Genomic DNA, 27,764 nt, shown 5'->3' with positions numbered 1-27,764 from the left:
ACGTTTTGAATTCTAATACTTTCGTATTATCAACGCACAGAGGATGTTTGTTCATTTTTGTTCTGCACAGTATATTCTGACTTAGGATTCAGATATTCGCACACCATTTGTTTTCTCTAATATCATTTTTCCTATAATAAAATGCAGATAGCTTCTTTGTGCGAAGATAGAAAATTTGAATATGAATTCACATATTCAAATTAGGCCATATTAACAGGAAATGTGTTCAAATTTTTACTTAAGCACGAAACCGAATTCAAACTTGTTGTGCGTAAATGAGTTTCTTGATTGATTGTAAGCTGTTTTCTGGTAGACGTAATAAATATTCCAATGGAAATCTGTTTTTTTTCTTCAGTTAAGAGGGTTTATCAGTTTAAATTGAAACTGCAAGTCCGTTATCCATAGCGATAATCATTTACAAGACACAACAGCATGTTCGCATCTCCTCGTTTTCACCCTAAATCTAACCGTGAAACACATTGCTTAATAAATTTTAGTGACAATTAGGAAAATTTTAAGAAGTAAGAAAGGTAAACAATTTCGTAAAAGCTATAGCAGTCATTACTGTACCAGAAAATGCAAGAGATCGCTTTAAGTAGCACAGCAATTGACTGTCGCAATAATTCGCCGGAGAGTTCGCAAACATTTTGCAAATTGGTGTAATCTAATATTGTGAAGTACCTGTTGATAAATATCAATCGCTGCTCAGGAAACAAATCTCGTGCTTTCAGCAACTATCATTCAAATGATACTCCCAAACGTGGGAACTGTAATTGGACTGATAGAATGAGTTATTGTGAAGTGCTGTGCAATTATGAGAGAATAGGCAAAGATAAACGAATGAATTAAAGGAATAGTCCAACGAGGCTTTTTAATAAAATCCCAGCAGGCAGGAAAAGAAAGCAGTTCATTTTGATATACGTTAAGCACTGATTTCATCGAGGGAAAACAAATTACAGGAGGAGGACGAGCAGAAAGGAATTTTTTTTCTTAAAAACGAAAGAAAAAAAAGATTGATTTATCAAATATTTCGCAGAGTTCAACGAAGTTTTTTTTTGTTTGTTTGTCGATTTGTGAGTGGCACATAAATATATTCTCTAGAAGATAAAATGAAAAAAGGATTGTGTGGCAATCAGCATAATGGGAAAATTTAAATTTGTCTTTAATAAAATAATAAAAGATGAATCTGCTCATATAATAGACGTGATTTCATTAAAGAAACAGGAGATTTATTTTGTTGAAGTGTTGTCTGAAGTGGAAAAAGAAATTTGCTAATTAACTAACGGATTTATATGAATACTGATAAAATTTCTGTTAACTTATTATGAATGTGAAGATTTCGAGTGTTTTGCTGAACAAGTACTTCTGTTGTGCATAAGAACACTCAAACATATTCAGGAAGAAGGAACGCAGTTGAATGCAGTAACTCGAGCATTATTTTGTTGTTAGAAATATTCAAATCCTTGTTAAATATCCAATTATTTCAGTTAAACTACGTGAAGTTTTTGTTGTATATTTTTAAACAACATACTAATTCAATACTAATAATACCATATTTCTGTGAATGCAGTTAAATAAAAAATACAAATTAAAATAACGCCTTTTGTTATTTACATCGAGGTAGCACAGAAGTGCATAGACGAGAAATAAATAATACATGTACAATCAAAGCTTTTCCACCGCCACAGAACGAAACATTGGTGACTGCTAAGTAGGTTGGGATATTGTTTCATTCAGCACACTGTTTGTAACTTATTCAAGTAGCTAATTTTTAGTTCTTTTTATGTAAAGCTTTAAGTCAGGCAAACATTATATTTATTATATTAGGACAATGGACTTCCAACCTGAAGGTTGGAAGTTGATTATCATTGATCTGTTGATGATATAATCGTTTAGTTATGCACCAATAAATAAAGACTTTCGGAAATATTTTTGCAGCTTACGAATCTGGTCTAGTCATGTGACTCAGCATCACGTCCGCAGATAACTATACCATATAAGAATGTTGAATTTGAATGTTTAGCTTGCAGTTCTGAATAGCAGGCAGATAATGTGAAGTAGGCTAGATGTTTAGGATTTTGCATTGCTATATATGGGGGGAGGTGGTGGAGAGGATCCAGAGACGAGTGACCAAGATGATATCAGGTCTGTGGAATGAACCTTATGAGAACAGGTTGAAGATTTGTGAGTTGCAAAAATTGGTTGATAGGCGGAGGAGGGGAGATATGATTGAGACATTCAAATTACCGAAGGGTTTCTATAAAATTAATTCAGAAGATATTTTTGGGAACAGGGCTGGTTGTGGGAGGACTAGGGGACATCCATGGAAGCTGGGCAAAAGTGTGGTTAGTAAGGGTGTTAGAGCTGGGTTCTTTACTTTTAGAGTGGTGAATGAGTGGAATGCGCTTCCTGAGTCTGTGGTGGATGCTGTGACAGTGAATGAGTTTAAAGCGAGGTATGATAGATACTGTATGAATGTCGAATAGTTGTGATGAATATGATTTGTGGCCTCCCTCGATGAGTCTAATGACTCCCTGGAGTTGCCCGTAATAATAATAATAATATTCACTGTGATACGTTTTGTCCATTTAAGGTTTAGAATGCCATTCATGGATGACAAATAGCAATACACCTGCGAATCTCTGTAGAACTCCATTAGCACTTCAACGTAGGTTTGTCTCTGAATCCGTAGCCTGATTTATATAATACAATATCAGAATTAATAATGTTAAATGTGGTGGCGATAAATAATCTCCGCGGGCATTATGACTTATTAAGGTACGTTGTAGATTTTTATGAAATTATTTGCCGTAACTTTTGTATGAATGAAAATTAGAGTGATTGATTGTTCTTCATTTCATTGTTACTTCAGTTTTATATTCCTAAATGGAACCGATAAACCCTATTACTTAAAGCAGTCAGCAGATTTAATGTCTTGATTAAGTGAGAGATAAAATCAGGTGACATAGTCCTGAAGATAGAAAATTGCCGTTTGGTAGAATACAGACGTAAAAATGTAAAAAGGTTTGCTGTTGGGATTAACTGCATTTAGGTTGTAAGATGATTTGATAGCAACTGAAAGAACTGATTGCAAAGTATGCGGTTAGTCACATCAAGCACATGTCTGTGTAGATAATACTATTATGTTTTACTTTGTTTATGGACCTGTTTCTGAATTTTCAAAGTTGCGTTTAAAACCACAGTGTAATATTAAGGTAAAATCACTTTAGCTTTCACATTTCAGAAATTGGCAGATTTTGTCTTTAAGAGAAGGCAACTTACAATAACAGTTTCATAACCACACTTCATTAAGTTAAAGAGCATACATTAAAGAAAATTCCACTTCATTAAGCATGCAATGATAGCTTTAATTTTTGATTACTTTGGAATACTAATTTTTGTACTCAGAAGTATTTAGTATTCAATAAGTATTCCAGGAAGAACAACAACTCGTACATCCAAGATTTGATAACAAATAGTCAAATCTTATATAACGTAAGATTTCATCATAGCTATAAAATTATAAACGATTTCGGCGCATATTCATAGGAGATTTTGGAAGTGTATAAAAGACTTGAATTTATTCTGATATTGAAACGCAAACCACAGCGTTTTTTTTTTTATATAAATGGTTTTCACACAAGATCGTCATATTTCAAATGTTAGAGATATTGTCATCTTCTTTTCACGATACAAGGCCGCAACTGAACCTACAATCCTGTTCCAGTCCCCACGCAATCTCCTTATGGATTTTCTTTTATTTTTATTCTCATTTTAATTTATAGTTTAGTACTTTATGTTTGGCGGTCAATTTGGTGACATTCTAACAAGCAATCACATATGGAATATTTTTCTGTAATTATCTTTGTAAAGTTTTGTCGTATTTGCAGTTGTTTTTCTGAAATGTTTCTCATAAATTAATAATTTTATATACACGAAAACGTCCATTGACAATTACTTCTTTAGTATTGAGATTCGAAATTAACATTACAGAAAAAATGACCTTAAAGCTAATTAGTAGGGTCAGAATTATGGGAAATCTCATATTCTGTTGTACTAACTGTTTTATGGTTTCTAATTCAGAATGTAAATGGCGCTGCTGTGAATAGCTTAATGGGAGTGATGAACTGGAGACCAGTACTTAAAAGGTCGATTTTAGTACAGGAAAAACAGCAAACCACAGCTTAATGACAAGAATCAAATTCAACCGTAAAAATGATTCCGAAAAATAAACTTAGTTCATATTCAATTAAAGACATAAGAGATTTTTTTATTATTTTTTTACTTACAACTACGTAAATTAGCATATGGCTAAAGTCATAACAATAAAAAGTACGATAAAATATTTATTTCGCATCACTACTTTCGGGAGCAAATTGGATTTTTAATATGCTTCTTTTCGTTAATTTATCACACATTTAAATGCAGCGACAATTTTACATCAAACCCAGAAATCTGTGGGTTAAAGGTCGATGTGCCTTGAAAGGGTGTTTGGGAGACATGAATCGTATTTGCATTTCCTTCGCTTTTACGTACACGGAAGATCAATATTTTCTTGAACACTGTAATTGGAATTCTTATTTAATTTGCATCGCCGATTCAGAAGATAATTCTGCTGCATACTTTAAAGCGCTGTCGTTTTTCCCGCATATAAAGTAATGGTGTGGAAATGCAGTATACGCTTACAACAACGTAAATTATCCAAATTTGCGCAATGAGATACTTCATCGAGGAAAAAAAAAATGTTTTATAACTTTCTGTCATGTTGACATTGCGGGCTAGAGTTGACCTGGCACAGGAAGTGTATTATCAAATCATTATATTTTATAAAAAAGTTATCGAAAGACGTGAAAACCACGACTACACAAGAGAACCTGAAACGGCTTCATTCGCTAGAATGCATGCAAATTAAATAGCTGTCCTCTCTGTCTAATAGGGCAAAACAAGTTCTTCCATGAAACTTGTTAGTTCAATGAGTATTTAGTTTGTCTTACTCAAACATTCAGAACATTTACTTCATATGCGTTAGCATTCCATTAACTCTGTCGAATAGGTTTGCTCCGGTTATGGCAAGGAAATGCTTACTGACCAGAATAATTGTCCCGTGGTCCTAATTTTTCCAGCTTTAACATAGTCTTAATTCAACGAGGACGGGAAGTAACGAGTGAGATTCCATGTTGTCATATTAAACAATTATTTCATAACTAACGCATAATACTAATCTAAAAATCATTGTTGTTGTTGTCTTTGTGAATCAGTCTAAATGATTAACCGAAAATAAACCCAAAAATATGGAAATAAAATGACGAGATGGAATACGATGTATTGAAATGTATACTTCCTAAAGAAACAGGAAGTTTCTTTACTCTCGGAATGAATATTCCGAAACATACGGACCGAATAGTTATTTTACTAACTAGAGCAGTATACACGAGACAAAGATAGAACAGATAATTTTTTTTATTTATTTTTTTAATCTATCACTGTGGCACTCAGCTTTGTTCCCTTCTTTTGTAACACGGCAGAATTGTTTATTTGGGGAATCAGGAAAGTTATTGTATACTTTCCGACCCTATGGCAACACTGCTTTGTCTTTTCACTACTGATGTGTTTGCTTTCGCTAGCTGTTCGTTTTTTTTTTTTTTTTTTTTTTTTACAACAACTTGTACATTGTCGTCATCTACTTACGCATGAAAATGGATTAAATCATCAGCATGAGAAATTTATCTACGATTCCATTTAATTTTCTTCTGTACATATTAAGTGTAATTGTATTTTGGTTCGCGATCTAGTCATGATATTTTTCGAATAAATAGTCACCGTGAACTCAGTATTTTCATTAATTATATTTTATTCCGTTATGTCTCATAAAAGTGTTAAACATTTTAATTAAACTTATTCGAAAATGTTATTTGTTTTAGCACTCATAAGTCTGAAGAATTTATGAGGAATCTGAGTAGTTATTCTAGAATTATCAGAAGAACAGTGGTGACTGGACTCCAATTCCAAGATAATAGAATGGAAGTAAAGAATACATTCTAATTATATGGATTGTATTTGGTAAGTGTTTAAGTTTTTTTTTTTCATTGTTATCCAGATTTCAAATTACAGACACATGCGTGTCATAATTTTCATAGTAGGTAATCATTTTTATCTAGTTGTAAAATAGCTTATTTTAAATCTAAATACTGCAGCCAATACAAGTAATAGTCCAATAATACGAGATACCTTGTGTCACTAAGGTCCAATGTACTGAAAAAAGCACCACTAAGAAAACTATGGTATGCAATAATAAGAGAAAAATGACATGGAAGAATTTTTATTTATATAAAACTGAAATGTATACAAGCAGGCGAAGGAAATTTATCAGAGTTTTGCACAATAATATGAATATTCAGGATTCAAACGAGTTGTGAATCTAATGTTTTTCTATTTGTATTCTGTCCAGAAACATTCCTAGTCTTATTCCATGTTATGTTTCCATGAAATTGCGCAAGTTCGGAAAATGCGAATTAACTTGCACTGGAGTTATAAAGCACAAACTCAATTAAAATATGAATTTTTCATATTTTCATTGACTGCGATTTTTGGCCGTATAATTTCACTTTTATCCTGAATTTTATTGAATGTATTTATTAAATATTCGAAGACATTTAATAGCCAACAAATCCATTCATTATTGCTAATGAATGCAAACTGTAGACGTTATCAAATAATCGCGTGATAAATTCTGTTCAAATATATGCACATCCGGAGAATGAATAAAACGGCCAAAACTACATATTTATTCTAGCGAATATAGTTGGCGTAATAAACTGATTTGTTATTTATTAAATTAAGAATTTTCAAATTAATCAAATAACTGAAGTTATTTGATTAAGAATCAAATAACTCAAGCAGGTTACGATTGATAGAACGACTGACAAAAGCTTAAATGACAGAGGAAATTCAGCGCATTTTGAATCCAGGACTCTTGGGATGTTCATCACAGTGGAATTTAGCAAGGGGGATAAAATTTTAGACTAGCCTGCATCCTTGTACTCTGCAGTACTCGGTCCTACTGCAGTAGATGGAAAATAGTTTTGAATGGGTAACAAATAATAATAAAAAAAATGGCACGCATGCGCAGAGTACGACGCACCTATTGCAAAAACATTTTTAGTTCCACCCTTTTTTTGTAATCCTTGAAGCGTGCTGAAATATTGCTGTTTTTTCATGTTTAATGATCACATCATATCCTATTACGTACAATAAGAACCTTTTGTTTCCTTGGAAATGTGATGCATAAATATTTCTCTAACCCAATGATTTACTATATAGAGAAAGAGACAACAGAAAATATATGCGTAGTTCGAACCGTATGGGGCCGCAAAGTACAGCAGATGTTAAAATCACAAAAGTATTGGGGTTGTTGCGATTTTTTTAATCATTATAGAAGAATTTAATAACCGCTTGTCACATCTCTAGCTATAATAAATACTCAAACGCTTTGGTTAAACTTCAATAGTTAATGGAATTTAGTTGTGATGTCGGTCAGATACAAATAAGAAAGTGGACTGCTTCTATGCTGGTACATGAAGCACCTCTCGTATTTTCTTTTTGTATTACTGATAATAAAACTCCTGCAGCTTTTCTTATTGTTTTATTGGATATGGGAGGCAATATCCAATAGCCTGCCATTTCACTCTAAACAAATTCTTTCTCCCAAGGAAATATTGAGTATTATGAAACCTACTTTAATAACTTTGGGATTTGAACGCTAGAACATATGCATTATTCACAAGACTCATGCATGACAATACTTAGGAGTGAAGATAATTAAAAAAATAAAAAAAAGTAACAGAATTAAAAGTCTTACGTAATCATTCCAGGGAATAAAATCTGCATTTCCATTTATCTTGAATTTTAAACCATTTGTGATTAAACTAAAGACTAAGTGTAAGCAAAGTTTGAAGGTCAAGAATCTTCACGAATTGTATAGTATTTTTTTTTATTCGTGTGGGGTTCCTCGACCGCCCCTTAGACTGGTTCAGCCCTCCTAATGAGAGATTAAGTATGTATTTTTGACTGTAGCAGCGTGTGATCACGGGGCTGGTTTTTGCCTGTTTGCGGGATGATAAAGTGGGGAAAAATCCCTGCTGTCCATTCCCAAAACCGACTAACTTGGCTATAGCTGAGAAAGATCCTTAAACTCCTCACGTTGTCGACGAGAATCGAAACCTAATACACATGGTTGCGAAGCGCATAGCCACTAGGCTAACCGCGCGAACTGTATTAAAATAAAAGCTGTTGACTTCACATCAATTGCCTCAGTATATACCCAGGCCACTTTTCGTATCCTTGTAGCTTTGTCCGCTTAGGCCTAATTCCCATCTTAATGCAGAATTCATATACATTAAATAAACGGGTAATAAAAAAATCTTTCATATTATTATTTTATCTAATTACTTTAGGGAAAGTTATAGTAAGTTTTTTTTATTATTTTTTTTTCATTTGACTGCAAAGTAATTATACTTAACCAAACATTATATTTTTACTAATCCATTACCCAAGTGTAAGCAAACAAAGCATGTGCGTGATTATCTTCACAAGTATCGTTTAATTGGGCTTCATTATTATGTCTTTTCGATATGCAATCCTTGAGAATCATGATAATGGCAACATTAAATTCCTTTAAGTTAAGGGGATAAAAATCCCTTATTGTTTTTCAGAAAAACAATAAGGGATTTTTATCCCCTTAACTTATATCAACCTCGCCAGAAAAAAATAGCCGTTTGGCGTTTCATCTTATTAAATTCCTTTATTTGCAATAAACATTCAATAAACAAAAAAAACAAAAAAAACATTCATTATGGACTTATATATTACTAAATGGGATAATGCCTTCTTAATACTTTGGGACTTCCTCATACTTTAAAGAGCGCTTCTCGGCTGCTTTCTTTGATATTTAAATAATTAAACAAATTTCCCTTTCGCGCTGAAAGTGTGGGTATCTTGAACGTGAATCATTAACCATTTCAACACTAAAGAAGATATTTCTGGAAATATTCCTCTAAAACCCAATTTCCTTTAAAAGGAATTTAGTCGCCCGATACGAAATTGAAATCGATTCACATCTTGAGATCCAACTTTAAAATAGCCGCTTTCTTTCGACTGTTTGACTAACGTCTTTTCTTGCCATTATGCACAATGGAAGATCGCTAAAATACGACAGTTAGTCCAAATTGGTTTCAAAATCAATAATGACGAATGAGCTTATGGTAGATGACAATTTGTAACTGCGAGGTTTTTTGTTTACACTTTAATTCTTGTCTGTCAATTAAATGACAGCACACATTAATAAGAACTTAATGAGTGCGGTATTGGTGTTGTCATAAAATTATATTTTCCCCCAAAATTGTATGAAAACCTCCACATTCTACAACATTGTGTTGGTATACAGAAAATCAGCTTAACCAAAATTAGAAAATCGAAGCATGGCATATTGTTAATTAACTATTGACTCTACACGTCACAATGAACTCCTTGAGTCACGTGACAAGAGTGGAGCATGTTATTTAGTGTTTCACTAATAACCGTCGACACAATGAACAAACCAATATTCAAAAATGAGCTGGTGCGAACACAACTGGCATTTTCTGCTAATAGGTTTTTTTTTGTTGTTGTTGCTGGAAACGCAAATTTTGTACATGAGAAATTAAGCTTTACAGTTCGGCGTTCTCGGTTTTCCTGATTTTTTTTTCCTTTTACAAAAAGTGAGTGCACGCTTTTCGATTCGAAGACCGTCTCTTTTTTTTTTCCTTTTTTTTTAATTGAAATAAACTTTCTACATTACTTTTCCGCACCCTCCTATGTTTTATGCATTCACCGTCAGTATTTTTTTTTTATCGATTTAGTTCTCTTAAGCAAATGTTTTGCAATGTTCAGCTTTTAACTTACATTACTTACCGTCAGTTTTTTATGCCTTTGCAATTTCGGTTTATTATTATTAGAGTTGAACAAATCGGGTGTGTTTACTCACACTAGTGCATGCCTATGCCTTCTTTGTCAAATATATAAATATCAATTATATAACTGTTTATAACAGTTCAAATATAACTAATTAAACAGCCATAATTTGGTTTTTGGGCTTCCATTTCATCTTTGCTGCAATCGTTAGTGATCCCTAAACAAATGGAATCATTTCACCAAGCATATTCAACTTTTTGTGAATATGAAATAAATCAACTACCACGCCCGTGCACGTTCAAGTTTAATTTTTAAGTTAAAAGCAGGGGTCGGCAAAGTGGTCGATATCGACCCCTGGGGGTCGGTAAATGTCCAGTGGTCAAAAGGAATTTAAATTTTTAATGTTCTTTATAAATTTCTTTAAGTATTTTCTTTAAATATATATTATCGAGAAGCAGTAATAAAATAAAATGTGAAGGGATTATTATTTTTTAATTGAAAAATTTATTACGATAAACAGCAAAGAGGCTATTTTTTTTTTCCGGCGGCGTAAATTAAGTTAATAAATCCTTAATTATTTTAAAGCCGGATACGAAACTCGGAGATCGAAATCTAACAGTTCCATGCTGAAGAATTATCGGCGAGTCTAAGCGTAAGTCAACACCTGGGTAGTACAACACTAGGACAACTCGGAGCAAAGGTGGAGCAAGTCCCTCACTATCTTTAATATTTTCTCATAATGTAAAACGCAGCTCCTAGGAGATGTATTACTGTTTTACGTTATGAGGAGTGGTCACTACCCAGACTGGTTACTACTCAATAAAGGTTTCGCCCTTTATTGAGGTCGCATCAGTGAGTAGAATTGTCAGACCAGTGTACCCATATATTATTATTACTACGATAAAGAGCCAAGAGGCTATTTTTTCCGGGGGCGTAAATTAAGTTAAGGGGATAATAATAATAATATATGGGTACACCAGTCTAGCAATTCGTATAGTAATGGTATATTTAAGTTCGGTGCACTTAAACCTTGGTATTATCCAGGTCTACCTACTCAGGAGATCAAAGTGTAGTACCTGTTCCAGTGCTAATCGAGATTGCAGTATCTGTTTGTGATCCAGTTTGTAAGGAGTGCCTGATCCAGTGAACCTGAAAGAGAGCTGCATGTTCAGTCCTGCTGCCAGAAGCTTTCAGCCTTGGTAAGACCTTTTTTGTTAATTTTGGCCTTTCTTTTTGCCTTGTGCCTGCTTGTAGTCTTCCACCTCTACCTCGTGTAGCAGGAGATTTCTGCAAACGGGAAACGCTTGCCCCTGGTTTAAAGGTCTTTCCACTTTTTCTGGGAATTGTGAGGTATTTTCTCTTTTCCAAATGACTTAATTTCTGCCGGGAGTGAAGACCCCCGGTATAGAGGCAGACGCCAATACCGAAGAGGACGTTAGCGACAGCTAAAACGGATATAATAGGGGCACAAAAGATATTTGGTTTTACCCCTTATGGAGCAGGTAGATACCAGGTAGTTGTGAAAGATATGGAAACCAGGAATAAGTTAATGGCAGGTATAGAATGTGAAGAAAAAAAGATCCATCCCTTCGTAGTAGGATGTCTACTGAAGACACTACGAATAGAAAGGTTCCCTGCAGAATATGTCGAGGAAGGGAGTGAGATAATAAAAATGTTTTCTAAAAATGGGGAGATGTACGGGACGTCAAAATCACCAACGATGCCGACTGGAAGACTGGCGAGGTAACCTTCCTTATGGAGATGAAGGCCGTGGTCCCCAACTTTGTATTTCTATGCTCTGCCAGGGTAGTAGTCAACTACCCTGGTGTAAGAAACAAATGTTTTCGGTGCGGATCACTCGAACACCTAGGCGCAGACTGCCCCAAGAACAACTGCAGGAACTGCTTGGCGGCAGGACATGCCCTAGCTCAGTGTGAGGCACCTTGCCTGAAATGTGGAAATACAATCCACAAGGTAGACGTTTTTCTTAACAGGACACAAGCAGAACGAATAGGAGGCGCTATATCGCTAACCCCATCAACCACTCCACTAAATATACCTGAATCTACAAAACAGGACGACATTCCAGCTATAGGCAAAATAGCAGAGGAGCCTAAAACAACTGAGCCAGAAGACTCTCCAGTCATCCAACCGCCAGCTATCGTCATAGTAACAACAGGAAATCAAGCAACCACCACGAAAAACTTAGTATGGAAAAAAAAAAAAAAAAACGTAACGCAAGGAAAACTCGCATCGAGACGGAAGAGACCACCAATGAAAACACAGAAGCTGAAGAAATGGAAGCCAGTAATAACAAAGCAAAAAGACCTATCACCCCAGAAGAAGGAGAAACAAAGAGAACAAAACCAGATAATAGAAGCCCAGCAGAAGCATCAGATTCTGAGGAAGAAAGGGAAGTCAGAATAGAAAACCAAGAAGAAACTGAAGAAGTAACCCCATCAGAAAAAAAGTGAGCAAGGAAAAAGAGACAATAAAAAACCTATAGAAGAAACAGAAAATCCCATATCAGACTGGTTTGACGGTTGCACATAAAATGGTTCCGTACTTTTGAAGACTTTTAAAGGACCCGTCGCAACTGCTGAAAAACTATTCAGAAAAATGGCTACAGAAGGGGAACCGACTTTCTTATTTTATGAAAGGAGCACAAGATTTAAATGGGGAAAACTCTACATCAGAGACATAACCAAGGTCGCGCCTCCCCAACTAAAGGTCATTTGGACCTAAATGAGGAGGAGAAAAGGCAGTTTTGCGACACGTACGATCAGATATCGAAAAGAAATATCCATGGATCATGAGGGATTTTCCAAAATAATTACCGGGTCAAACAATTCATTTGTCCCAACAGGTTTATGATTAATCCACATAGGAGGGAGTAGACCCGAGAACTCGAGCTGCGAAGGCTTATATCGAGGAGGTTCAGCCACCTGTGGGCTGAATTACTCGGGCTGGGCTCTCCCCCAAATTTGCAATGCACTTGGTTTTTCCTCGTAAACATCGTACTAGCTCTTTATCAGAATTACTTCAGAATTCATTTCTTTTTCTTTTCTTTTTTTCATTTGCAGTCCAAATTCGCAATTCACTTGCCCTTTTTTGTTCTATTCAAAGTTATGCCAGTTTTTCCCATCAGATCCACTTCAGAATTGCTTTTTTGTTTTTTTAGTTAAATTTAGTTTGTCTTCTCGTTTATTTGTTTTTGCTTTTTTCATCTGTCAGACATCTTAAAAGATGGTTGATAGTCGAAAGCAGTGAGAACGGGTGTAGGGAGATGATGTCGGCAGATTTGTTTGGCCACAACACTCTTAATAGGTTACATAGCCAAACAGGGCGACTGAGGCCTTTTTATTACCTACTAGTATCCTACTCTAGCTTTTTTCTCTTCCCCTCTTACTACTTGCTGACCCTCAGCACAACTTTTAGACTCCAGAGGCCGGTGATGAAAGATATGAACTCTCATTCTTACTCACTGATGAGACCTCAATAAAGGTCGAAACCGGTCTGGGTAGTGACCTCTCCTCATAATGTAAAACAGTAATACATCTCCTAGGAGCTGCGTTTTACATTATGAGAAAATATTAAGGATAGTAAGGGAGCTTGCTCCACCTTTGCTCCGAGTTGCCCTAGTGTTGTACTACCCAGGTATTGACTTACGCATGGACTCGCCGATAGTTCTTCTACATGAAACTCTTAGATTTCGATCTCCGAGTTTCGTATTCGGCTTAATAATAATGAGGGATTTATTATCCCCGTAACTTAATTAAAAAGGTTCGTATTGATAACGTTCATTCTTTTATTTAACATGATGGGGAGTTGATGAGCGATCAAGGATTCCATGAAGGGGTCAATGGTCTAAAACGTTTGCCGACCCCTGGTTTAAAGTGTGCATGTTGAGAGGTAGAAGAGTCGACGGTGACCTTCTCTATCAAGAAGATAAACGAAAAGTATTAGCAGCTGTTCTGTTTTAAACTCTTATAATCTAATACTGCTGCATTCCTTATTGTACAAGTCATTCGTTTTGTGAGGAACTGCAAAGAATAATTGCTGCTCTGAGCCAAGTTTTAATGTGTTTGTTGTCAGTGGCATGAAAGGATGCCAACTTCATAAATGCTCAGTTTAGGTTATTCCAATTTACAGTTTGATCAGCGGTTGTCACTAATGAAAAGCATCACGAGGGCTTCGAAACTGCAGGGATTCTTCCTCCAATTCCTAAGCAGAGAGTCGTGTTCTACTCAATTTGTCCGCGTATTTTACGAGTATTACAATTTCGATGAAACTTCATATAGAAATTAGGATCCGTTGTTAGGATTCATTGGAAGCCTGTCAGAGAAACCCTTTATAACAGATGCTGTCTACTAGCTCGAAAGAACTAAAAAAAAAAAAACATTCTTTAATTTGCACTCGACTGTCACAAATATTCGATTTCCGCAACGGCTTTCGCCTTCTAATTCGGTAAATGATGATTTTAAAGAAAAGAGTTCGAAATTTAATTTAAGGCGTTGAAGATAACAGGACGGTCTGAAAGGAACCCGAAACAAGTAAATTGATTTCTCGGGAGAATTACGATAAATATTGATTCAAGGAGGCTGCCTACTTAAATAGGAAGTTTATTAGCGGACTCGTCTTCACTCTTCCACTCTCTTCGTAATCTTACCACGGTTAATTAGCACAATCGCTTTCTTGCTTCCCCAAATAGATTTATTAACCTTAATTCAGATACCGTATCTTAATGAAAAAAAAAAAAAAAACCGTACCCCCCCCCCGCTTTTTTTTTTTTTTCAATCAGGAGTGGAAATTTGCTATAATCCGAAATAGAAGTGCAAAGCAGAGCTCCGTAATCCAGCAAATTTCTTCGGAGAATATGATAGCATCCAACTGTATTCAAATACTGTTATTTGAATGGTGCATTGAATATGTATTTCTATATCATAAATACGTTATGATGCTTTTGCTGCGAGTGAATTCAAAACCCAGAGCGCCGTGTGGTACTTTGAACAGTTTTGTATTGTGAATATTATTAGCAGCATCACCGGTTAGTTAGTTGGATCAACAATACAAATGGAAACAATTGACTACTTGGGAAATAGGTATGGATTTTAAGAGACGTAAGGAATAACCAAGGATGAAATAAATTTAAAATCTTTACGTATAATCTATTGTTTACGAGAGAGTTATTTTTTTATCCACTTTTATATGACCAATAACGAAGAAATCTCTGTTACTATGCATTTGTTTTTTTATTTTCTTTCGTTTTAGAAGAGCGCGTTCGGAATTTTTTGACTAAAGATTTCTCTAGAGAATTTAAATTTTTTTTTCTGAAGAACGCATTCTAGCGATTTTTCTTATTAAAGTAACGAAACATAGGTTTATTTCCAAACATGTCTTGCCAAGAAAATAGAAACGATTTTTTTAGTTGTGCAACCGAAATTCCTTGCCGTGGTCCGTTATATCCACCACAATTTTGATCTTATGATTTTAAAATTAAAGAATCGTTTCATAGCTCGTAAACCGGCGGATCTTATATAATCAAGGGTTTTAGAAATTTGGGCAATTCTGATTTCATTTTTTAGGCGATGAAGGAGAGTTGTTAGCGAGATAGTGAAGTAATAGCGGGGATTGAATGGCGTTCTGCATTAAGTGAAATATCAAGGTAAGACTTTGTTTAGATGCAATTTAATTGCTATCGCTTTCTTTAGCCTACGCTTGATATTGCTGGCAGTCCTTTGGGGCTGCGGGATATTCTACAAAAATTTCTGCTGGCAGGTCTTCTGGCAGACCTGCGGGATTTTTTTTATTAACGCTCATACGCAGTTAAAACGATATGAGCATACCGGATCTAGAAGGATTCACTGATTTGCTCGATAAAAAGCCGGCTCTTGTATTTATTGATAAACTCCAAAAGAAGTTCAAGCTGACAACATGGCCTACTAGCATGATTGACCCCGACATCATTATCGAGTCACTCGATAAAAGGCTAGCACTCACTTTTATTAAAAAGCTTCTCAAAAAGTTTGAACGGGATTGACCCGGCTACTTAAATTTCTATTCCTCACCTGACGTTGAGGAAAATTAAGATTTTCCTCAAATGGAGGAAAAACTCAATCTAGTTGTCTCTACCTCTAATCCTTCTGATCAAGGAGAAATCCACGCTCGTAAGAAGAGGAAAACTCTCGCTGCTGAGCCAACAAATGTTGTTGGTATGGACGAGGATGTTCCCATTTCAGATCCCTCTGCTTGCTCCAATGAAATGGTGCCACCGATTATCCTAAGGGAAATTATGTACAACACTCAGAAACATCATGGCTAATTTACAAATAAGTTATACATCTGCTAAAAATGTAGACGAAGGTATAAGAATTCAGCCCATCACGGAGGCTGATTATAGAAATCTTACAAAGGAATTGGACGCAAGAGGAACTCAATATCACACAGTTTCACTTGCCTCCGAAAAAAATCTGAAAGTAGTCCTACGAGGAGTCTCCGAGGATATTGACACGGATGAAATAGTTACTGACCTTAACTTACAGGAATTACCTCCCATAAAGGTCACTAGAATGTTTAGATCAAATAAGACACCTATGCCTTTGGTCTTGGTTGAGATTCACAACATTTACAAAGACATCTATAATATAAAATCAATCTGTGGACTCAAAATCATCCCAGAACCATTTAGAAAGAAAGCATCTTCTGGGCAGTGCCGCCGATCACAAACATTTGGCCATGCCCAGAAGCTGCAAAGCTCAGTTTAGATGCCTAAAATGTGGCGAGAATCGCCCCATAAACACCTGCGCCAAGCCAAAATCCACCCCGGCTAAGTGCTCTAATTGTGGCGATCCTCACCCTGCTAATTATAGAGGTGTATACATCACCCCAAAAACAGATGGAATGGTCCAACTCATCAATCTACCTCGTCATCTAGTGCAAGAGTTCTCCAAGAGTGAGATCATGACAACAGGTGCTCGCCCATCATTAACTTGAGCCCCTTAAGAAAACGAATATTCAACATCAAGCGAGAACATATGCTGATGTGGCCCGCTCCAAACAGATAGTACAAACACAGAACCTGAATAATCCACATTCAAATCTGTCATCTGTTATCACCTCTTCTCTAGCAAACATGCTGCAGGATTTCAGCAACTCAAATCCATCCTTAAGTGTCACAAAAAGATTCTTACAACAAACCCAATCCATATTATCAGCACCCTCTGATGTATAGGGAAAAAATCGCCCCAAACTCTCTTAGGATTATCATTTGGAATGCCAACGGTATAAAAAACAAACTGTTAGAAATCCAGAAAATTAATAATAGATACAACCCAGATATTTGTTTAAGTTAAGGGATATAACATCCCATATCGTTTCTCAGCCGAATAAGAAACTCAGAGTTTCATGCCGCATATAGTAAAAATTATATATAAAGTTCGGCGATTCCAAGCGTAAACAAATACCTGGATACTGCAGCAACTGACCCTTAAGGTAGTGCAAGCTGAGGCAACTCATGTCAAAGGTGGAGCAAGCTCCGATCACTATTCTTGATATTTACCCATAATGTGAACTTAGCTCCTAGGAGCTGTATTACTGTTCTGCATTATGAGAGAAGGTCACTACCCAGACCGGTTGCAACCTTTGTTGAGGTCCCATCAGTGAGTAGGTAGACCAAGTTAATATCAAGTTTGTAGCGAATAGAACGTACAACCCTTCTATGAGTATTGCCGAGAGGTGTCCTAATAAATTATTAGATATATGAAGAGCCAAAGGCTTCAATTCGGCGACATATGACTTGTTTAAGTTAATGGATAAGCCTTTGGATCTTCATATATCTAACAACCCAGATATATTGCTAATCAATGAAACGCCCCTGAGGCCTGCTGACACCCTGAAAATCAGAGGGCATCAGATTTACAGAAACGACAGACTTGGTTATAGAGGTGGAGGTACAGCCACCCTTATCAAAAACTATATCAATGATCATTCAATAACCAACCCTACTGCCACCAACCTCGAAATCACAGGAATTAATGTCCTCACAAACTCAATTGGAAACCTTAATTAAAAACATTATTGACCTCAGATCTGGATGCAATCCGTGGAGTAAAAGAAACGGTCGTCATTGCTGAAGACCAGATTTCAATGCAAAACATCCTGCTTGGAACAGTAAATCTACCAATAAAAATGGTCGCATCCTTTCTAGGCTACACAAGATCAAACTATGATGTTGTGGCTGAACCAACTCATCTCAGTACGTCTGGCACTGCTGACATCCTGGATATAGCCATCCTGCAAGAAATTAAACTACAGTACAGCCTTATATCACTAAACGAGCTGTCGTCGGATCACAACCCAATTCTACTGCAATTGGGAGAACAAGAATGCCTGTTTCCTCCCTCTCATTCAGGCATATCGTGGGAGAGATTGTCTAAAGCACTTAGGGATCAAATTGGACCCGTCCCTCACATATGCACACCAGAAGATGTGGTATCTGCAGTGACTAGCCTCACCCAACAGATCAAGTCCGCTATAATGGTTGCAACCTTATAGAAACCTGTTCCCAAGCCTGGTCGTTTGCCTGAGGACATTATGGACCTGATCAGAGAGAAGAGTAGAGCTAGGAAGAGATTTCATAACACTCGCGCGCCTCTGGACAAGACAGTGCTTAACAGATTGAATGGAGCAGTAAGAGATGCACATAAAACACACAGAAACTAAGTTTGGGATAAAACGTTAGCCCCTATCTCACCTATTGATCACTCTATCTGGGGACTACTGAGAAACATCAAAAATAAAAACAGATCCCTCCACCCTATAATCTCAAACCAGGGCCCAGTCCACACAAATGAAGATAAGGCAGAAGCCATACTGAAAATCTTGAGGATCAGTGCAGACCTTCTTATAACACCATAGATTTCAATCATCCGTACAAAATCCACAGACAGGTCAGCCATGCAATAAACCTCCCAGATACCAGGCCTGACCATATTGCACCCGCATCACCTGTTGAATTACATGATATTATTTAAAAACTTAAGAAAAATAAAGCTCCTGGACCAGACAGCATCTCAAACAGGGTGATCAAGCTGCTGCCTCGAAAAGCTATAGTGCACTTAACCAGCATAATAAATGCAATCTTAAGACTTTACTATTTTCCTTCCACCTGGAAACTGGCTGATGTGATTCCTATACATAAGTCAGGCAAAGACCCACACTTATCACAGAATTATCGTCCAATCAGTCTCATCTCCAATCTGGTTAAGGCTGCAGAGAGGGTCATCCTTTCACGACTCCAAACCTCAGTAAATGACCTAAACATCCTCCCTAAAGAACAGTTTGGTTTTCAGCAACACCATAGTACTACCCAGCAAATCCACCGAATTGTCGAATACATCACCACCAGCTACAACTGGCGCCAGTGCACATGATCTGTTTTCCTAGACCTATCCACAGCATTTGACAAAATCTGGCATTTTGGACTCCTGCACAAACTTATCTCAGCCGGTACCTCACTAAAAATGGTTCATCTAATCCATTCATATCTTCAGAATATATCAATGCAAGTTAAAATCAACGGTTCTACATCGTCCCAGCGCCATATCATTGCTTGCCACAGGGATCTCTACTGGCTCCATTGCTGTTTTCTGTATACATGTGAGACATCCCACACAATCCGATGACTTCCATTTTGGCCCTGTATGCGGACGATACGGCAATACTAACCAGATCTCTCAGACCCCACTTCGTTACCAGAAAGCTTCAAGAAAACCTTCTAAAGCTGGAGGGTTGGTTTTCCAAGTGGAGATTGGAAGTAAACCACCCGAAAAACTCAGGCGTTCTTTTCTCAAAAAGGCCAATGTCTCCTGCAGGAGATGTGTTGCCATTCAATACTAAAATTCCCTGGCAGACAGAAACAAATTACCTGGGTGTGATTCTCGACAAAACGCTATCTTTCAACCAACACATCAAGTCTGCGTGTGCAAAAGCATCTAAAGCTATAGCTCAGATCTATCCGCTAATTAATAGAAATAGCAAGCTCAGCAACAGAATCGAATTGCAACTATACCAGATGACGATTCGTCCTATAATCACCTATGTCTCTCCGGCCTGGAGCCACACCTCTAATACTAACATTATCAAAATACAGCGAATGCAGAACAAGTGCTTGAGAATGATTCTGAACGCCCCGTCGTATGTTAGAAACAACCAACTCCACAGAGACACAAATGTTTACTATATTCTCTCTTTTCTACAATCCTTAACATCCAAGTTTTTCCAAAAGACGTCCACACATCCCAACGATTTGGTTCAACAAGCTGCAGCATACGAGCCAATTTGGACATATTCAAATATAGAAGACCAAAAGCTATATTAGCCTCATATAACGATGCATAATCTCCATGCCCATTCAGGGCGAGCAAACTGCTCGTAAATTTTACCCTCAATGTAACCACAACAGATAGAGCGGAATACGAAAAGCATTTTGCTTCACCCTTAAAGACATAAATGTCAATTGTCGTAAACCGGCAAGGAAAGAATGTGGATGTGATTTGTTTTTAGATCATGGATGTGCATACGTACCGTAAGTGAGATAACTTAGATGTTATTCAGTGGTGATATCTGGTCTTACAGCTACCGTGGGAACTTGCAAAGACTTCGTTTCTCATGAGAATTCGCCATAAAGTCTGTATTTCCAAGTCGCGCTGTTCATTATCATTCGAGTGTGTTTTGAGCGTTGATTGCGGTCTCACGATAGTCCTTTAGTGGGATGTATTTTGTGTTTATACTATATACGGAAGTCCTTGAGATCCAGCTCAGGTAAGCATATATTTGAATATTTTAAACATGAACAATTCAAGTCTCGATGACTTTATCCAATCGTTGGATAAGAAGCTGGCGCTCGACCTCCTCATAAAACTGTTGAAGAAATTTGAGGTAGAGTGGCCAGGGTTTCTAAACATATATTCAGCGACAGACGACTCCACAGAAGGGGACAACATACAGAAACCCATGCTCGGAAAAAACGTAAAACAGCGGAGACTCAGATAAACGAGGGAATGGAAGAAGATAACCCCAACACTGACCTCTCCACACCGAACAACGATAAAGTTCCTCCAATTGTTCTACGGGTAAAAGAATTGTACGGCCTTTAGGCCTATTATGCAAAACCACCAAATTGCCTATTCATGGGCAAAAAACTTAGATTGCGGAATTAAAATCCAGCCTGCCACAGTAGGAGACTACAGACTCCTCACAAAAACCATGGATGAGTCAAATATTAAATATCATACTTACTCACTGAAGTCGGAGAAAAACCTAAAAGTTATACTCAGGGGAGTAACAGAAAACACCTACACAGATGAAATTACTGAAGACCTCTGCCTCCACGACCTCATCTGTCAAGGTTAGCAGAATTCTACGGGCTGACAAGAGTCCAATGCCTCTAGTACTCATTGAGATACCCAAAACACACAAGAACATATACAACATAACAACGATCTGTGGTCTGAAAATCACAACAGAACCACTAAAGAAAAGAGTCTCGTCGGGCCAGTGCTACAGATGTCAGAAGTACGGACACGTACAGAAACTCTGCAGAGCAGACTACAAATGCCTCAGATGTGGGCAAAACCCAGGACCTCGCCAGCCAAATGCGCGAACTGCGGGACCCCACCCGGCAAACCACAGAGGCTGCAGTCACTACCCTAAGAATAAAACAGACAACAAAAGGAAACAGATCTCTCAACCATGCCCACAGGCACCAGAGTTGACGGATCCCCAGTTGCCTGACACCCAACAAAAGACAGCAAAATACCAGCTCTCACAAATGGAAAATACCAACAGTCCAGAAAGCCACCGTCAAAACAGGACATACGCCGAAGTAGCCAGCTCATCCAAAGATATCCAGCAGGACCAAATTCTTCCAAACATGACAACAATCATCACAGCCTCATTGGCAAACATGCTTCAAGACTTCAGTAAGTCAAACCCTTCACCAAACTCTACAAAAAGATTTCTAAAAGAAACTCAAACCATATTATCAATGCATATTAATGAATATAACTAGATTACGCCCAGACTCACTACAGATCGCCACTTGGAACGCCAATGGCCTAAAAAACAAGACACTGCAGTTTCAAGAATTCTCTCACAGATACAACCCTGACATAATCCTAATTAATGAAACTCATCTAAGACTTGCAGACAATCTAAAACTGAGAGGCTACACACTATATAGAAATGACCGACTGGACTACAGAGGTGGTGGTGCAGCCATATTTATCAGAAACTGCATCAGGCACAATGGAATACTCCCCCCCCCCCCAACCTCCAACCTAGAACTCACCGGTGTCGAAGTCAATACAAACTCAACTGGAAGACTTAAAATATACGGCGCCTACAACTCCCCTGCTAAGACCCTGCTATTTTCCGACTTGGATGCTGTACTAGGCACAAATGAATCCATCACCGTTGCTGGGGGCTTAAACTCCAAACATCCCTCCTGAAACAGCAGAACCACAAATAAAAATGGCTGTATCCTCGTCAGCTACACAGGGTTAAACAACGCTGTCGTAACAGGACCCACTGAACCAACGCACCACAGCCCAACTGGCACAGCCGACATCCTAGACATTGCCATCCTACACAACATCAAATATCAGCACAGCATTCAAGCACTGAACGAATTATCATCAGACCACAACCCGATCCTACTTCAATTAGGGAACAAAGACCAATCACCTCCCCCCAAACCTCCATTGTCTGGGAGAAACTTAGGAAAGTGCTACCAGAACACATTGGCTCGGTTCCCCTTATAAAAGTCCAGGAAGAAATAGACACAACAATAAAGAACCTCACCAATTAAATCAATAAAGCCATAATAGCAGCCACAGTATCCACGATTACCCACAAACAAAATCGTCTCCCGGAAGAAATCATGGACTTAATAAGGGGAAAAACAGACAAAGAAAAAGATATCACAACACTCGTGCTCCCCAGGACAAAACAGCCCTCAACAGATTAAACAAATCTGTCCGAGAAGCTCTCCAGAACGACAGGAACCAACAATGTGATAACAAGCTCACCTCCATCTCCACAGCAGATCCTTCAATATGGAAATTCCTAAACAACCTCAGGAACAAGCGCAAATCCCTCCCCTCCTCTGCAAGCAGAACAGCACCTTGTCTATACACAGATGCTGACAAAGCCGAAGCCATAGCAAGAAACCTAGAGAAACAATGCAGTCCTGCATATGAGAACCTAAACTTCAGCCATGTATACAAGATCCATCGTAAAGTCAGGTTCACAGTTAATCGACCCGATGTCAATCCAAGCCCTCTAATGCCTACCCCACGTACCGAAATAATCGGCATCATCAACCATCTCAAGATCAAAAAAGCCCCAGGTCCTGACGGCATCGCTAACCAAGTCATCAAGGCACTACCACGCAAAGCCATAGCAAATCTGGCAAACATCATAAACTCCATCCTCAAATTGCAGCACTTCCCCCAGTCGTGGAAAATAGCTGACATCATCCCAATTCACAAATCAGGAAAAGACCCACACTTACCTGAAAATTACCATCCCATCAGCCTGCTATCCAATTTAGGGAAAATAGCTAAGAAAATCAACCTCATCAGACTCCAAGATCATGTCAACCAACTAAATATCATTGCGCAAGAACAATTTGGCTTCCGTCAAATTCACAGCACCACCACCCAACAGATCCATAGACTGGTAGAATACATCACTACAGGATTTAATTGGAATCAACACACTGGAGCCGTCTTCCTAAACATCTCAAAGGCCTTCGATAAGATCTGGCACCAAGGCCTCCTCTACAAACTTATCATCGCTAACCTTCCACTAAACATGATACACCTGATCAAATCATACCTCTCCAACAGGAGGATGCAAGTCAAAATCAATGAAACAGTCTCAACCCAACGGAAAATAAAGTTAAAAAAAAACCTACGGAGATCGTGTCGATAAAGTATGATAGATATACGTAACAGCATGCGGTAACTAAACTATTGATTCAAATATAAGCAAAATAAGGGTCCGAATGATCCAGTTGTGGTTGCAGAAGAATATAAGTATTTTCCATGGTATATATGTGATCGATCTCAGAAAAGAAAATAGCGCTTAAGGGAAAATTTCTTTAATGTAATAACAGACGACGAAATTATTTAAATCATTTACAGTTGGTAAGGCCTTGGAACACAGTACACCTTGTTTCATCCTTTTTTATAAGAAGATCACGAGGGCAATGGATCAGGTAATTGCTATGATGTGGTTTATTTGTATTTTAGCAAAGAGTTTGATAGCGTTCTACGAGCTCCCTGGTTAAAATGCAGTGGCAGATAGAACGCAGTGTTTAGAGGAGTCCTAAAAGAACTAGGATGTTGAGAATGGTTAGGGGCTTAGTGTTTAGTAATTAGTCAGTTGTTCGGATCAAAGGTATTTACGGGGTGATCTTAAAAGTTCAGAAGAGTGGGCAGGAGGGAGTATAACGTGAGTTATCCGGTAAGAACGAATATGATTAGGATGTGAGTGATATGATAGGTAAAAGTTGAATGAATGCAAGGCTTGTGAACATTTTGGCTAACACGCAATTAAATTTCAGGATTGATATTGTGTATTGATATAGAATGAGCAAAATTTAAAGCACGCTCGACATTGTATGCAAGGAGAAGATAAGCTTGAATGAATATACACGAGCAGTCACATAGCTGGTGGCGCATTTCTCGATGAACAAATCATTTGGGCCATAGAGATGATTAGTCAGTAAAGGATTCATGGAAGTTGGGTTTCGTCAGTGTACTCCACGTGGGTAACTCACAGAGTTCATGCTGTCGCTTCACAAGATGGAATTAGGTCTTCTGATGGAAGACTGCTAATAACAACAACAAAAAAAGAACCTTTCAGTAATGAGAATCCGAATAATCGGAAAAAAAATCAAGAGATGAAAATACTGGCACAAACCATTAATAGCAATTATTCTTTCTTTGCTTGCTTTCTACTATTATTATTACCAAAGTATCGCAAAAAACTGCAGTATCAAGAAGAAAACCCGTTAGCAAATTTTTATGAAAGGGCGATTTACGTTACAAAGTAACGTTGGATTTACGTTACAAAGTAACGTACATTTGTGTTTAGAAAGATAAAACGCGCAACTTATAAAAAAAAAATAAGATTACGGGCATTGTAAACTGTCATAGTACTTATTTGTATAACAGAATAGAAGAAAACATTCATAATAAATAAAATAACAAGAAAGAATACACATTTTTATCACATCATTTGAAGAGAAGAGAAAAGAATGGTCAAGTTAAGCACGTCCGCAAATTTTTTTAACCTGTGCACTTTAAACTTACGAAAATCAAGAACCCCCATGTGAAATGTACAACGCTGCAGACATAAATTTTGCCTATATTTGGTTACTTAAAGTTGAATTTTTCGTTTAATTAATAAAGAGAAATTCTTTTTTTGTTATCCGAAATTGGTCTTGGTATTTGTCATTGTAAATTGTATAAACAGTGACTCGTGATTTATGTGCTTAGAATGCCCTTAAAAACATAAATAATTTTAATTTTTCCTAAATAATATGTGGAAACAGTATATTTCTGAATTACTTGTTTGAGACCACTGCAACGCAGTGGATTACATTTAATATTTATTTATTGCTTAACAACATTTGTTGAGTATTGCTTAACAACATTTGTTGAGTATTGCTTAAAACAGATGAGCAATCAGCTAAGGCGAACAACTGAAACAATGACAGATAAATATATTTGGAATAAATTATAAAATATCCTTCGCGTGTTTTGATTATTGCTTTGCAGTGTATACTACCCGAATTCTGATTCATGCAGCAGAATCAATCGATTGTTGAATTCCCCAGCATTAGATAACTACCGTTGTTGTTGTATGCTTACAGACGCATGCTCATTCTCTTCATTGGAAGCATAACATTGTTGTAATAAAGTTCTAGTTCAACTACATTTTGTAGATAGTTGGCGTTCAGGACCTAAAACAGAAAAATCTATATAGTTAAATTTATGAATGTTTTAATAAATGAACCGTCGATATTCCCCAAATTTTTGACCGCATTTAAATAATGAATTTGCACATTTTGACAATAGGTAGTTCATACTGGAATAAAATTACCCAGGTCTGCTGTTGTACATTGAGTACGTCCTGAGTCCTCATGACGTTCTCAAATGTACAGTAATATTACAAACTGTATATTTCTTTATCGTTAGAAACCATCGTCTCTAATGCTATTTCAATCTTGCCAAACCGTCTCCAGAACACAAAGCAATTAATATAATACTCGTTGTGTTTTTATCGTTAATTCTAGCAAGAATTATTAACATAATACTCGCTAGAATTAGTTGGCCCGACATAAAGCAACACAATTTATTGTACAAACTAATTCAGTTATACTGATGTTGTCAACACTGATAATCCTGTACTTAGGTACACATAGTGACCATCCCTCTTAGGCGTGCCGGATTTAGTGATAGTCCTTTGGTTAAGATCACGGTGAATTTCTGGCACGCTACTTCCTGCTGCATCCCGGAAAGGCAATTATTTATGCCTTTTATCGTGCTAGTTTGTCTGTTTTGAGCCAAAAAAAGTTAACGTTTCTGTGAGAAACCCTACACATCCCTAAGAGACCAGTTAACTCACAGTATGGAAAGACTTGAGACATATCCAGAGTCCGAGGACACTCTGGATGGGTTATTTAATAATAATTATAATGGTTTCTCGCATCATATTACGGGATTCGAACTCGGACCTTCCCAAATGAGTTACTGAGTCTCTGCATGCACATCGTACGAGCACATTCTTTTAAATACCTTCATGAGTTTTTGTATTCGAGTTTAAAACTTTTGGGTAAAACATAAAACATTAAAAGATCAGTCAAAACGAAATAAAATTCAAGCGTAATCATTGAATGCATTAGAAACGTTATATAAATAGATTGAGCTTTCCAATAGAATAAGCTTTGACGAATGGATTTTTTTTTCTAGATCTCTTTGCAGAAGAAATATTTTTCGAAGTGCTTCGTTATCATTCATAATGAACTCGTAAACTAGTCAAGTGCATCGCAAAATATGGCAGCACACGGTGACATTCTGAATGAATGTAAACGACAAAACTCCTTTCCGAGTCTATCAAACTTTCAATTTTCATTCATTCTTCCTTCATCTGTAACATTGCCATTTTTAAAGTACATTTTAAGGAGAGACCCATGGCTGGCTCATAACACCGAAACATTTAATCACACTCACTTACAGACGAAGAAGACAAATGGTTGGTAGTATTTCAGTTACGGATATTTATAAGTAAATTTCCACACCGAAATGCATCGGAAAGCCAGCTATTGTTTTAATCCTTCACTTTGAGGCACATGAACAATACGCTAGCGAAAAAGTTATAAGCCATGAATACGTTGTCTACCTTTTTCATCTTGTTTAAGATTACATTGAACATGACTATCTTTTCCGTACATTACAAGCAACAAAATATACACCGCTTTATTGCAGAGGGAGAAGAAACACACTAGTGTATTCAGATACAGCTGCTATTAATGATTTACACTTGAGCAGTGAGACCAAACATCGTCACATATAAGGCGATGTTTGGTCTCATCGCCTTATATGTGACGATGATTATATCATCTTAAGCAATGACAAACGGAACTTAACTAAACATGTAAAAAACCACCACTCAAGGAATAAATAAATTAGGAAAACACGATTGTCGAGAATAAATATAGATTCAAACAGTGATTGACAGTTTTT

Source organism: Typopeltis vanoorti, chromosome 22 (genome assembly GCF_054136105.1).
Source record: "Typopeltis vanoorti isolate ZY-2024b chromosome 22, IOZ_Tvanoo_1.0, whole genome shotgun sequence".
NCBI classification, from domain to species: Eukaryota; Metazoa; Arthropoda; class Arachnida; order Uropygi; family Thelyphonidae; genus Typopeltis; species Typopeltis vanoorti.
Note: the sequence above shows the minus strand (reverse complement) of the source record.